This window comes from Amphiura filiformis, chromosome 14 (genome assembly GCF_039555335.1).
Source record: "Amphiura filiformis chromosome 14, Afil_fr2py, whole genome shotgun sequence".
Lineage (NCBI taxonomy): Eukaryota > Metazoa > Echinodermata > Ophiuroidea > Amphilepidida > Amphiuridae > Amphiura > Amphiura filiformis.
Window position 1 is genome coordinate 2453543 of NC_092641.1, and position 14775 is coordinate 2468317.

The following is a 14775-nucleotide window of genomic DNA, read 5'->3' on the forward strand; positions in this document are numbered from 1 at the left end:
CGCGGAGCGAGCAAAGTTTGCATTTTAACTAAACAGTGTGCGCACATTTTGATTAGTAATTTAAAGAATGCACGTGCAGCGCGCGGAAGTTTTGAGTCACCAGCCCTTATTAATTTTATTACCCCCTATTTTGGGTGTTAAAAAATTATAACCCCCTAATTTTAGTCTAAAAATTCTATGGCCCCCAGTAAATTCATGACCCCCTTTCCGAAGAAAATAACAGCCACCTAATTGAGGAAAAGGTCAAAGGTCACTTTTTGGCTCTATGAGGGGGGGTCAAAAATATCAAAGAGCTCCGATTTTGAGAAAAGCAGTGTTTAAATGTTCGTTTTGACACAACAATTCAAATAAAATATTATTGCATAATCTAGGATGTTTCTTTGCCTAGGTAATGAAGCAAAAATAGGTCAAGTACCATGAGGACTAAATTTGATCTTGACCTCTTTTCAGGCATTACGTAACAAAGCATCCTACAGGGTGCAATCTTTATTTAAATTGTGGTATCAAAACAAAACTTTTGACACATTTTTTTCATAATCGGACAAGGACATTATACGCGATAGAGACAAAAAGTGACCTTTTATTTTTTTACGTAATAACTCAAAAACGTAAACGATACGTCCGGCGCCTAGCTATGTCAAACTATACATGTTCTGATTCTTTGTGACTAGAGGAATACATTGGTATGGATTTTAACACAAGTTGAAGAAGTTTGAAATTAGGCCCTGTGTAAAGTTCGATGACCTTTTTCAATTGCTATCTTGCATTTTTATGTACCCCGTGATGTCAGCTATCTCTGGAATTCATTAGCAAATTATTCCATTCGCAACATAGCACAGTTCATTAAGCAATTATATTATATGACCTTAATCCAGAGGATAAGGTACAAAATATAGGTATAAAGTCTCCGGATAGTTATGTGACCATGTAGCTGCACATAGAACATCGACTACGAACGGACCCGGCCTCAGCAACAATATACACACATTTGTTACGCCTGAGGCTTTGTCGTTGAAAGATATTTCTTGTTTAAGGGGGTAAACAGGGGTAAAAATGTCATCTTTCTCCGATCTTGCATAGGCCTACTTCATGCGTAAACACTTTTTTTACGAAGTTTCCGATTATGCGTTAAAAATGCCGCAGCGTGGCTAAACATCGGATCGAAAACATGTAGCTGGAAATAGCACAATATAAGTTTCAGAATCCCTTCCATCAGCCCTCGTGCTCTTGTTGCTGGCGACATCAGTAACCTGTATATACATAGTGTAAAGTAAAAAATGACGACATGGTAAATTTGATAAGTCAGATGATATGATCAGTGGCGACGAAAGCATTAAGTGGTCGGGGACGAACATTTTTGCTCCGGTTTTATTGAGGTCTTTTTTGCACGAAGCGCGCGCAAAAAATCAATTTCAGACTATTTTAGCTACACATCAAGGTGGGTTCTTGCTAGTTGATGGGGCAGTGCGCGCGAAGTGTGCACAATTGTGCAATTTTACCATATTTGTTGGGTTTTTTTCGTGCAAAAAAGTGCAAACAAATTAGGGCTTAATTTTTTCTCGTATTTTTTTAGACCGAAAGTATAGGGTGTCGTGTCCCCCGTCCTCCCCCACTTCCGCCGGCAATGATGCACGGTTGTTTATTCAGCGTGTAAAACTACCAGTATGGAGGCCGCTGAGCTAAAAGTGCTCTATTTAACGATTTCGTAGGACAGATGTTTCAAAATGGACAAATTATATATCAAAATGTTCAGAAGAGTCTAGAGACTCTTTTCTGCCTTGTTGCCAAATCTGTAACCCGCGCGTCATGTCATTTTTTTTTAAATTCCCATGTAAACATTACATTTTTGGTCGAAACTAAACAATAATCACCAAAAAGTGGCATTTTTACCCATAAATTAAATGTATTGAAATAAGCGATGATTTTGCTCACATATTCTAAATACCCTTGTGACATGTGTTCTGCACACCAAATATGAAGTTTCTACTCCATTTGGTTTTTAAAAAAAAGAGATAGTTAAAATACGCCATTTTTAGGTAAAAACTCTCCGGATGAAAAGTGTAAAAGATAAAGCAAATTATTATGACTTATATAACATGCCAGGTCCAACTGACTCAACCATACTACAGACTTTATGTAATACTCAATCCAGTGATCATGAACCAGGAATACTCAGAGAGGAAGCGGAATTAGCCTTGAAACATCTTAAGGAAGGGAAAGCAGCTGGACATGATGGTATCACGGCAGAGGAATTAAAAGCTGCTGGTGATACAGGGATAGACATGATACATAAATTATGCCGAAGGATCTGGGAATCCGAATGCGTACCAGAGGACTGGGGCAAAGCAATCATTGTCCCCATTTTCAAAAAGGACACATTAGACTGTGCCAATTATAGAGGCATACGCCTACTAAGTCTCGCAGGGAAAGTCTTCTGCAACATACTTCACAGCCGGATGTAAAAGCAAACTGAGGAGAATCACAAGCAGGGTTTTGACCAGGCCGTAGCACTGTTGACCAGATTTTTTACACCAAGACAAATAACAGAAAAATACACTGAAATAGACAAGGCACTGTATCTTTGCTACATAGATTACCAGAAGGCCTTTGACACCGTGTGGCAAGACGGACTATGGGTAGCGACGAAGCACCTAGGTTACCCGGACAAGATAGTTTGACCCTTACAGGCTTTGTATGGCACATCGAAAAGTGCAGTGAGGGTGGACAAAGATATCACAGAGTGGTTCAGGACTGCCATAGGAGTAAGGCAAGGTTGCATCCTATCGCCACAGTTATTTAACATACTACTGGAATTAGTCATCAGTTTAGCAATCCAGGCCCTGGACACTGGCATCAACATCCAAGGGAAATCCCTCAACAACCTACTGTTTGTCGATGACATTGGCAGATTCAGAGGAAGATCTTCAATCACTTGTAACTCTAGTCCACACTCAAAGCAAGACATTTGGCCTCACTATAAACAAGGGGAAAACTGAAGTACAGATCATCAACAAAGTCAGCCACCCAATAACCATCTTCATAGAAAGTGACCAACTGAAGCAAGTCCAAACCTTCACCTACCTGGGAGGAGTTATCACAGAGAATTCAACCAGTACGGAAGACATCAAACGGAGGTTTGGACTGGCAATGGGAAGCATGCGGAAGTTAACCACAAAATGGAAGTCAAAAGAAATTAGTATTGACACAAAAATGGAACTCTACCAGGTGCTAATCTTGTCAATAGCAACATATGTGGCAGAAGCTTGGACGCTCAAGAAAAGAGACGAGAAGAGATAGTTGGTGTTCGAGATGTCTTGTTTAAGATGGATAATGGGAATCTCCAGAAGAGATAGGCTACGGAACACATCAATAATAGAGGCAACAAGCAGCCAGGACACAATACTAGACAAAATCAAAGCCAAACAACTGTTCTACTTTGGACACATCGTATATGCCAAAGGACAGATACCCTAAACATGCCCTTGAAGGTAGAATACCTGGACACAGGCGTAGAGGTAGACCCCCAAAGCGCTCGCTTGGCAACATAAAAAGCAGCTGCCAAGAACTTGGGATTACATCAATCTACAATGCGATGAGTATGGTCACAAACAGAGGCATACGGTACTTCCATGGTGAAACGGTTGCTGGCTCCAAGGTTCCTAGGATCCGAGGGAGGAAAGCAATAAGTCCAAAAGTAAGTCCAAATATAATGTTTTGTTAGAAAATCTAATAAATGATCACATTAAACAACCGTGGATGATGATGATGAATAATTTAGATAATAATGATGGTGATGATGATGAACTACAATCTTGCAAAGTTTAGATATATGCGCTTACCATCAGGTTCTACTATAATCCATAAATCGGCAGTAGCAACGGGAAAAGAGAAAACAGAACATTAACAAAAATGCCTTTAAACGGAATAGGGGGAGCAAATGAAAAATTGTGGCAAAAACAATTTTCCTCCTTGTATTTATAACTTCTTGAAGGAAAATCGGTCTAATTTTACCACACCATTTAATCATGATACCATGGCATTGAACCTTTTAAGATTCTACTTATATGTGTACTAAATGAAAGTGTACTGATACTTTTTTTGCACCATTAATTACTTACTAATTTAATACATTTATGACAAATCTTCATCAGTTGAGGAGAGGGCCACAAGTGCGTCTTTTTGTGGACGCAAATATAAAGTAAAGTTGGTCACTCCTGTTGGAATTACAGGCCAGACGTATTCGTGAAAATATTTCGACAGGATCATTGGTGGCCCCTTGGTCAAATGCTGAGGCCATAATACCGTCACTAAATCATTTGTATGTTGATATAGTGTGTTTTAATGGAAAATTCCTATTTGGCGGCCATTTTGGACGCCATATTTAATCATACTTTATCTGAATTTCCTTCCCAAACTTTTTCTGACTGTCTTGGTATAATTATATAACATGAAAATATATAGTAAATTTCTAAAAGAATCATGTACACGAACCCCCCCTAGAGCCTAGAGTACTACTATCATGGCAATTTCTGACAAGAAGATATAGGGATGATGACGATGTGCCTGATTCTATAGAATTACGATCCAGGTCTTTATCCCTGTTCTTTAACATCTGTGGTTCAATGCATATGTACCGCGTGAACGTTGTAGTGCAGGGCGATATATTCATACTTGTATTCATCTATTGCTATGGCAGTTAATCCGATTATTACATCACTTTGCTACGGCGAATAGCCCAATGTAGCTATGAACATTACTGAGAGGATAGTTCATCCTTCAAAAATTGATAACAACCCCTGTTACTGTACAAAGCACATGTTACTGTTTACCACTTTTGTTTCAGACAGGGGAATATTTGAAAAGCCCATATACATACAATACATAAATATATAGCACCTTCAAGAAGGGAAAGGGCATCCCAAATGTCTGAAGTAACATACATTTTCATTTTTTGGTCTCGATTTTTCCGAGGGGGCAACCTCCTCACCCCCTACTGTTTGCGCAGAGAATGATAATGATCGTCGGTTAAGAATTGCACTCTTCAAAGGTCACGCCTGCTAAACGTTCAGCATTACCACGATTACAGTAAAGAAGAAATCTTGGATACTACACTAAAACTGAAAATCGTATATAAATCATATAAATCACCATGCTTACCATTCGTATTTTGGCATCCCATTCTTCTTTCCAAACTGTTCAAACTGTTCAAATCATTTTCGTCGATCAAAGTTTGTAGGTTATCAATAAAGAAAACATCTTGGTTCGCCGCAATGCATTTCCATTTCCATTGGTGGTCTTGGTAGAGGAATCGAATACATTTACAAGGTGCTTCGGGATCAGGTTGGGGTACAAGAATGCATAATTTACCACTGCAATGGTGCTGGTGAAGAATGCAGCTTAACCATGCTAAGAAACAAAATTACTACTTAAAATCATTAATATTATAAATATAATTTAAATATAATATAATATTTAAGAAATAAAGGGTAATGCTTTATCCTTTACACCCAAATAATGTGTCCGAGGCAGTAAAAATGTAAATAATGGGTGAGGCGCAGCCGAACCCATTATTTAAACGTTTTTACTGCCGAGGACACATTATTTGCGTGTAAAGGATAATGCTGCACCCTTTATTTCTATTCTATTACCATAAAATAGTGCGATTTAAAGAGAAAAATATCATTTTTGGCACAAATATTTTAAGTTGTTTATTTAAGGTGGAGCGCGTACGCGTAAGTGACAACGCGTATCGCGGAAATATTGCACGCGTAACCAAGCGTGATGCTGTGCGTAGAATGTGTTACGGCGCTCGACCCATTATTGCAGAATAATGGGCTCTCACGTGACGCGTTTCAACAAATCACAGTGCGCGATTTTGAATAATGGGTCGTGGAGGTAATAGAAAATATAATATAATATAATATAATATAATATAATATAATATAATATAATATAATATAATATAATATAATATAATATAATATAATATGATATGATATGATATAATATAATATAATATAATATAATATAATATAATATAATATAATCTTAATACTTATCACAGAGTGTCCGTCCGCCCGTCCGTCCGCGCGCTATCGCGTTCGCGCATTGCTTTCGCGCTGTGCGATATCGCATATGCGCGGTGCGATATCGCCTGCTCGCGGTATGCTATCGCGGAGTATCAACTGGGTGTGCGCAGAGTACCGCATCGCGCATCGGAAAGCATTACAGTGTGACTAACAGGTGCATCTCATCGGACCAATAGGCCTATTTTCAAGCCCAAGACATGATTAACATAAAAACCATCAGTTATGGTAAGGCCTATATAACCCGTTTGCGTTCACATTTCTCCCGATTGAATAAACGGTCTACATCCAGACACTACTAGAATTTCGGGGTATTTGTGGGTCCTCCAATGTGGTAGCAGGACAGGGCTTGGAATAGGCGAACGATGGGTTTTCAGATTATGGGTACCGAGGTAAACGTCACAGCTACAAAACAGAGTTGATTAAGTTTTGTCTTAATCATTGAGAGACGTATACCGTTGTAGATTGGAAGGTCAGGACAATTATTATGGGTAACGGGTGTTGGGTAATTACAGATAGGCCTATCACGAGAACCGCCCAACCCGAGAACCGCGAAATCTAGTATAATATCGTCGGGTGCATCACATACTGGTCTATCTTGAATTTTTGACTTTTCTGAGAAAATTGGTATATAAACTCCTCAAAAAAAGTTTGGAAACTTTCAAAAACGGTTGTATATCAGAAAATTTTCATTTGTCCCGGAGGTAATCCTGTCGCACCTATACATAGTCCTTTATTCTCAAGTAGTTACACATCTACTTGAAAGTAGCCTTTGATGTGATGTGTGTTGCCGACTACGGTTGATTAATTTTTCACTACAGAATTGAAACCATATCCAATGTTTCTATAGAGAATCCCTTGAAAGTATAACACGTGTTTGTTAAGTACCTGATGTTGCTCTGAAGGGATGCCACACGTGCATACTATAAGAAAGAAGTGTAGTTTTGTAAAGATTCCAAAAAAATCCGCCCATTTTGGAACATATATTAATTATTTAGGAGAGTGTTTTAGGATTTTGTTAGAAAAGGGATGATTTTTGATCATTTATATTTTATTGTTTTATGTATTTTCCTGCAAACCTAATAAAGATATTTTGATAATTGAAAATAGGCTGTATCATAAATCGTAGAGGTTGAAAGCGTAACCAAGCGTGCAAAATTATTATTTGCCATGGAACTTCGGTCATATTTTATTTGAAATAAACTGGATGTTAGGATCTGCATGCATGGTATGCATGGTATTGATGGTATACAGACACTGACCTTTCCCTAAAACTAGTAAGCAGCAACTTGTGTATCACACCCGTCATTGGTTCGAACCCTTTTGTTGTATTTTATTGTTAAACCTAAATAGCGTGATTGCTTTTGAATGAGCGGCAACACACATATTTTGTTTGAGGATGGCTGGATCTAACTCCTTTCTTTACATCTTCTCTGGTCCGAGCAATCCCTCATTTCAAATATATAGTTTTGGTTTCTCTTTTGTTCCGAAACCAAAAATCAAGGGATTAAAAAGTAGAGCTGATCTGATCTGCAATCATAACACTATTATGCTGGGAGGACACAGTATAGGGTATATAACCAGAAGTATACAATAGCCTATTGTGCTAACATAATTATTATGATGATTATCGGAAATCTATCCCGCGGACGACAGTTGATGCTCTCTGTCGAAGGTAGGTGGCATATTACACTCACGAGTTCTAGGCCTAGAAATCATATACATGCGCGTATACTGAAGGATGGGGTGGGGGGGGGAATTTGTTTGTTTGTATGAAACATAAACGATGCATGGAGATGATTTGATTATGAATTAGTTTATTATCCCCGGGAAGCACAACCCATACCTCTTTAAGAGGGGGCTCCCCTCCCTATATAACCACCTCTTTCCTAAATTACCACTTTCCCCCTCCTCCTCCCCTACATTCGATATCTTCATCTCGAGCTCTCCTCCCCTTCTCTTTCACTTCCAATGCTCTCTCATATGTTTCTCTCTCTCCCGGCCCATATCCCCCTTTGGCCTTCCATCCCCCCCCCCCCCCCACACACACACACCCCCAATCTTCTCCCCTCTATCTTCTACTTTTTGCAGTAAAAATTGCTTCAGCAAAAGTCATTAGGTTATTAGAGGTCATATAATGGCCTTCCATCGATTCTGGTACATGGGATTAAGGACATGAATCGATTTTGTTTATAGCACCTATACAATTACAGTAGTGGCCCCTTTTGTAATGTCGAATGCAAATATTTCGATGGTCTATATATTTTCACAGTGAAATCAGCTTAGGCTATTTCGTAGTCTCAAGCCAATGCTTTCAAACTAAATCAATGCTTTCAAATGTAGACTGTTTTGTTTGACTTCTCTGCTCGTGAATATTGCACTGCGAAATTTAAACATTTCTTTTGTATACTTAGATCAGGTAACTCGTCACACCACTTATAAGAAACTGAAACCAAAACCGAAACTACCTGTCACAAATGTTTAGTTTTAAACAAAAGGTAGAAACAAAGAGTTCGATATCTTGTGATTCAAGTGGTTAGGCAGGACAATAGGAAACCACGTGACCAAAACCAAAACCAAATCTAAAACTATATATTTGAAATGAGGCAGTGTATAGGGAGCTTGCCATCATTGTAGGCCTAATAGTCCCCGGCACACCGACATCGCCTGGCTAATAATTATTTGGTGCAGCAGAGACATTAAAACGAATACACGGGATCGATACACGTGAATTGCTATGCACGATTTTGATATCAGACGAAAATCTTCGGATACTGGGTTCGAAAATGATGAATATCTCCCGTAAATGAATTTTTCTCAAGAAACCAGATGTGGTCTCATACACTTGAAAATACGTGTTGAACAGATATTATAGTCGTTAGCGTGCGCTTTGAAAATTGGCCGTGCGCTTTGAACTCAAAATTTCACCAAAACTATCAATTTTATATTGCGTTGGTCCTGTATATGGACTACAGCGCGCAGTAGGCTATAGCGGCACTCACGATCACTCAAGTGGAGAGAGTATAACCATTGACCGCAATGTCGTATACAAGCTTGCTCACAGATCGAAAAATCAATTACCCTGTCTTTTGTCAGTAGCCTTAGTCAGGTCACTTCGCTAATAATATGCATCTCATAAGGTCCGAATAAAATGACCTTTCGTGGCTGTGGATTCAACCTACCATGGCGATTTCTACTATGAAGATATCGGGGCGATGTCACTGTGCCCGGGGTATAGAAGTTGAATTTCCCCCTTTTATTCAAGATTCAAGATTTTCGCACAGAACACCAAGATAATTTAAGAAAATGGAAGATTAGATTACCATAAAAAAAACAGTACCGTAATCTTAATCGGGGTTCTTTTTAAAATAGTGTCGGCACCAGGATTTTTTCCGGGAGTATGGGGGGAGTGAATTGTAATTTTGGTTGGGGGGGGGGAAGGGGGAAAGAAAAATATTTAGAGGGGCTCTGCCAAATAATATTTGCCCTCCCCCCTTTTTTGACATGCCAACAAATAATCTGTTCCCCCTATAATAATTCACCACCCCGAGGATACACATAATTATTGCCCCACCCCTGACCTGTACAAAAAACGCATGATATTTTGATTATAACATTCGTAGGGAAACACTCACACACATTTCAATGGACAATCTCTGCGTATGGATACCACGTTTAAATGTAGTCAACTTTTAACACATCGCTGTAGCTTTATTATAATGATTTGTTACAAACAAAAGGGATCATAATAATAATTAGACTTTCCTTCGTATGTTCATTATTCTTGACTGTCTTTAACATAATGTAAAATGGACAAATTTTGTGCATTTTCAACATACTGCAGTTACTGTCCGTTTTCCTATACACAATACACAGTGCTCTTACCATTGACGCGTGACCTCTACAAATAGCGTATGTTAGAAGTATGGGGATTTGCCTAGTTAACGTCGCTGTGTGAAAAATAACCGGCCAATATTAAAGTACTCTTCTAAAATTCTAGAAAATATAGTTTTGTAACATGTCCTAAATGTTTAACTAATTTAGATGTTTGGAAATATTCGTACTTTGTTGTTTTAGTGTATGTTATAGGTAATAGTACATTGACTAGTTAACGTCGCTGTGTGAAAAATAACCGGCCAATATTAAAAGTACTCTTCTAAAATTCTAGAAAATATAGTTTTGTAACATGTCCTAAATTTTTAGCTTATTTAGATGTTTGGAAATATTCGTACTTTGGTGTTTTAGGTGTTATATGTAAACGACAGATAACACCAAAAAATATGAAGAAATTATTTCCAAACCGTGTTAAATCTGCAAACCACCATGCTTCTCATTTTCAAGAACGCTGGTTAACAATAAGCAGAGTTTTGTCTCATTTCGTAAACAAAAGCCCACACAGAAGTGTTCTCTAGCGTTCTCTTTATAATCGTTCACCCAACTGAAACTATAATACCAGCTCATTGCTCCATTATACATGTAAAGCAGAAACATATGTTGTGTGTATTTAACCAGAGAAGATATGATTTAATCAGTTGAGCTGTTTTCAATGAGTGTTATCTTGGTTTAATAGCTTTTAATGGGGTTTAAGTCCTGCAAAGGTCGTGGTGAATTCTACTGTAGACATGACTGCATCCAGTACGACAGCAACTTAGCTCACTTCCGGTATTTTTTACCGGCGTGACCTCTGCTGTTACGTAACGCAATGTTGAAAATCAGGTGGCAAATACGGTTTTTTAGAAAACATCAAAAAAATGGAATACACGAGTCGTTTCTCCCTTCATTTCCATATTGAGCCCATAGATAAGATATGAAACATGAGTATTTGAGGCAAAGAATAACGTGTAAAAGTTGAATTATTGTGGAAAAAATGAATGCTTTTGGTGCGCGAAGTAGCCTAAAAAATGAGAGAAAATGCATGTCACGATCACTAAAATGGTTAAATCTGCAGCTTTGAGGAAACGCCGGTCTAATGCTTTTCTGTTGTGATAAACATTAATTAACCACAGCTTGTATTAAAATTTCAGCGAAAATGAGCGGTGGAACAACCTAGTCGTAGGTTGAAAAGTTGCGTTCTTTGAGTCCTCGTGCCGGAAGCGCACGTTGCAAGTGTCACGATGCTTCACGAAATGAATCACAGCCGGCGCTGTCTATTATACATGTTATATTGACTAATATAGCAATTAAAAACGTCTATTGTTATATATTTTATAATACTCTATTGTGTAACAAAATATTGTAGTCGTCAAAGAAGGTAGTATCATCTCATTTAACTGAAGTACAAGCAGTTTTGAAAAGATTGTTGTTGAGTGAGATCCTTTAACACGTTGAACGAGAAATAAGATAGCAAAAGAATACCCTTTGCCCGAACAAGTTGCGATGGCTTAGTGGACAGAGCGAAGGTGTGTAGTGCCGAAGGTTGAGAGTTCGATTCCCATGTTATCTTATCGATGATGTGGAATTTTTCAGTTCGTTTTTCGTTTCTTTTTTCCTCTCCCTTTTGTCTTTAATATTATAGGCCTAATGAATGTCGGCTTGAAGGCCCACTTTTTTCATGATTTATTTCTTGTTCATGTTTAAGCCTAATCCTACATTCGAGTTCATATCTTTTAAAAAAAAATGCATTTAAGTTCAGTAGCTTTCAATATGATATAATCAAATAAAGCATGTCAAACTTAAGTAATTTTTAAAAGTTCAAGAATATAATAGGCCTATCAAATAAAGGAATTAAACGTCAACACAGATTTTCACGATTTTTTTAATTGGACTGGACCCCTCCCATATCGGCAACATATTTTATGAGCTTTTATGCATAGGCCTACATATCAAATCATGAGATGCACGAATTTCAAACCTAATATTTTGGCATATTTGTAATTTTTACACAATGTTCAACTAACACCTCGGATTACACCTAATATAATTGGAATCAGCCAAGTTCGTTGTCTAGACCAATCCCCCATAGAACACCACAGTTAAGCGGTCAAGATATTAATTGTCCATGCCAGAGAGATGCAGGCAATATGACAAAATCTGGGAACATGAAGGTTGGCCAAATCGGTTCATACTTTGTAAGATTGATGTACTGGATGACATATTTTCACATGCCATACTAGACCCACCTGACTCCCCTGGGTAGGGAGATATGGGTAACCCCTAATTTGGGGCTTTTGACACAGGAAAATTGCTGTGAAAACAGTTGAAAACTGGCAAAGTTTATGAAGTTATTTTTCTATCAGCAACTTCTCGATTGGATTTTATTTTGAAATATTTGTCAAGACCATAGTTTATTTGTAATATAGAACTTAAAATTGCAATGATTGGGGTCTTGGGTTTTCAGGAGGGGTCATCAATTTTACCCCCCTCTTTAGCATTTTTAAAAAATGTAAAAAAAGGGTAATTTTTAAAGCCCTTTATGAAAATATACATCTTAAATATTGATTTTTTTTAATGTCAACATTTTGAGGCTATATTGGTCTACTCCAAACAATAAATGGTAGATTCGGGCGGTGTAACGAATTTGCATAAAATTGGTGTTTCTAGACAGTATTTTCGCCTAATAAATTTCTTTAAAATGATATTGTAAGTTTAAAAATTGGAGGAAACTGAATGTGACAATTCTATTTTTAGTCTTAAAATGCCTAAAATGTTTTCATATGGTGACATTGTTTTAGATTTTTCTAAACAGAATCATGTCAAGTCTGCAGAAGTGTTTCTAAATACAAAACAATTCATATTTAGCTATCTGAGTAAAATACAAAACAGAAATACTGAATACAAGACTACCTTGTGATAAACCATGATGAACAAAATTGCAATATAATTGTAGGTCCATTAAATATAATGTAGGCCTATAGTGTATGCATTTTTTATTTATATCATTATATTGTTTTTATATATTAATAAAAAAAAGTATGCCTAAAAGCCCTCAATGTTGTGAGTAAGAAACTAGGATATTAGTTGGCTACTGTGATAGTAGCTGATAACTAACATAGATCACAAGAGTTTATAAAGGAGTAAGTTAATCATTTCAAATAAATTGGATCACAATTTACATTCACAAATAATTATTCTAGAAACACTATACTGCAAACGCCCACGAATCTTAGCCATGGGATGTAGTTCTAGTAGGCCTAGCTAGTAGCTGGGGCAGATATGGTCTTTATGATCTTCAATTTCATGCTATACTGCTTAAACTGCAACTGCCTTATAAATACTGAAATATTCACTAAATCAAACCAGGATTTTGTTCAATTACAATCGCAAATTTCCAAGGTTTTGGACAGTTCTTCTTTCTTTCTTCTGTCAAACTTGTAATGAGCCATCGTAGCCATAGGGCCTATGCTTTAGGCCAATGTAACCATATTTGGTCACAAGGACCAATGGGTGGGGGGAGCACAAATGTTACATGACCAACTCGGGGTCAAAGGTCATCCAAAGGTCATTATGGCCAAAATGTGATTTTCACTAAAAATGCTTCTTCTTCCACAAATTTCATAACACAATGACGTCACATGCATACCTGCATCAGCTTTAGCTAATGTCTAAAAGTTGAACAAAGAATTGAGGTCAAAGGTCATTAAGGGGGTAAAATCTTACAATTGCATTATCTCGACATCCGTAAGGGGTATGGGGCTCAAACTCGGTGACAACAAATCTCATGACCAGGGGAATATTTTACAGGGGTCAGGTCAAAGGTCATGCAGAGGTCAAATTTTAGAAATCCATTTCTGTACATCTGTAAGGGGTACGGGACTCAAACTTCAGGTCAAAGGTTATCTGGGGTCAAATCTTATCATTTCTTTTTCTGGACATCTGTAAGGGGTATGGGGCTCAAACTCAGTGACAACAAATCTCATGACTAGTGGAACATTTTGCACGGGTCAGGTCAAAGGTCATGCAGAGGTCAAATTTTAGAAATGTATTTTTTGGACATCTGTCTGGAATGTAATTCATAGGCCTACATTTACATGCGAGATATACAGGTTGTATTAAAACGATTGGTACCAATCCATATTTTGTTTATTAAAAAGCAAACTTCATGGAACATCATGATATCAGACAGAATAAAATAACCTAGATAACTTGCACAGTCATAAAGTGACCTTTGAATGCTTTTGCATGTATCTTTGAACTTGAAATAATATTACAGCAAGACATCATAAATACTTCAGAAGTAAAACATGTTTGATGTATATGATTTAATCAAAGTATCTATTCTGGCTGGAATACTTAGATTGTGCTTGAAATATTTGAGGTATAAAATTGTATACTTTTCAATAAAATATTGGGTAAGTTGGGATGAGTTGTTCTATATTATCATGATTATCAGGATCAGAAATATCAATGGACGATTGAGAGTAAAATCCAAGAATCTTGTCTTTTTTGCAATGTCCAACAAAAAGTAACAGCTTTCCATTTGAGATACCCAAAATTAATATTGCGAGTATCATGCTTTGTGTTTTTTTCTTTAGTGGTTACTTTAATAATAATAATAATAATGCATTTATAATGCGCCATCTATCTAGACAACCTATTCCGAGGCGCAAACATTGAACAATTAAAAATTAACACACAATTATAAAAACAGTCACATATAGAAGTCAATTGTCATAAGCAATCTTAAACAGATGAGTTTTTAAAGTATTTTTGAAAATATCAAGTGAATCACAAATACGCAGATTTAAAGGAA

At 37.2% G+C, this 14775-nt stretch overlaps 1 long non-coding RNA gene across 1 annotated transcript in view; it reads right to left on the minus strand.

The window, feature by feature from the left end:
• Positions 1 to 561: 561 nt before the first annotated feature.
• Positions 562 to 14775, minus strand: part of LOC140168888 (uncharacterized) — a 28233-nt gene continuing 14019 nt past the window's right edge. The window contains exons 2-3 of the long non-coding RNA XR_011861268.1: positions 5158 to 5406; positions 562 to 1250 (exon numbers count right to left, since the gene is read on the minus strand). This is a non-coding gene — a long non-coding RNA (uncharacterized lncRNA). The remainder of the gene's footprint in view (positions 1251 to 5157; positions 5407 to 14775) is intronic.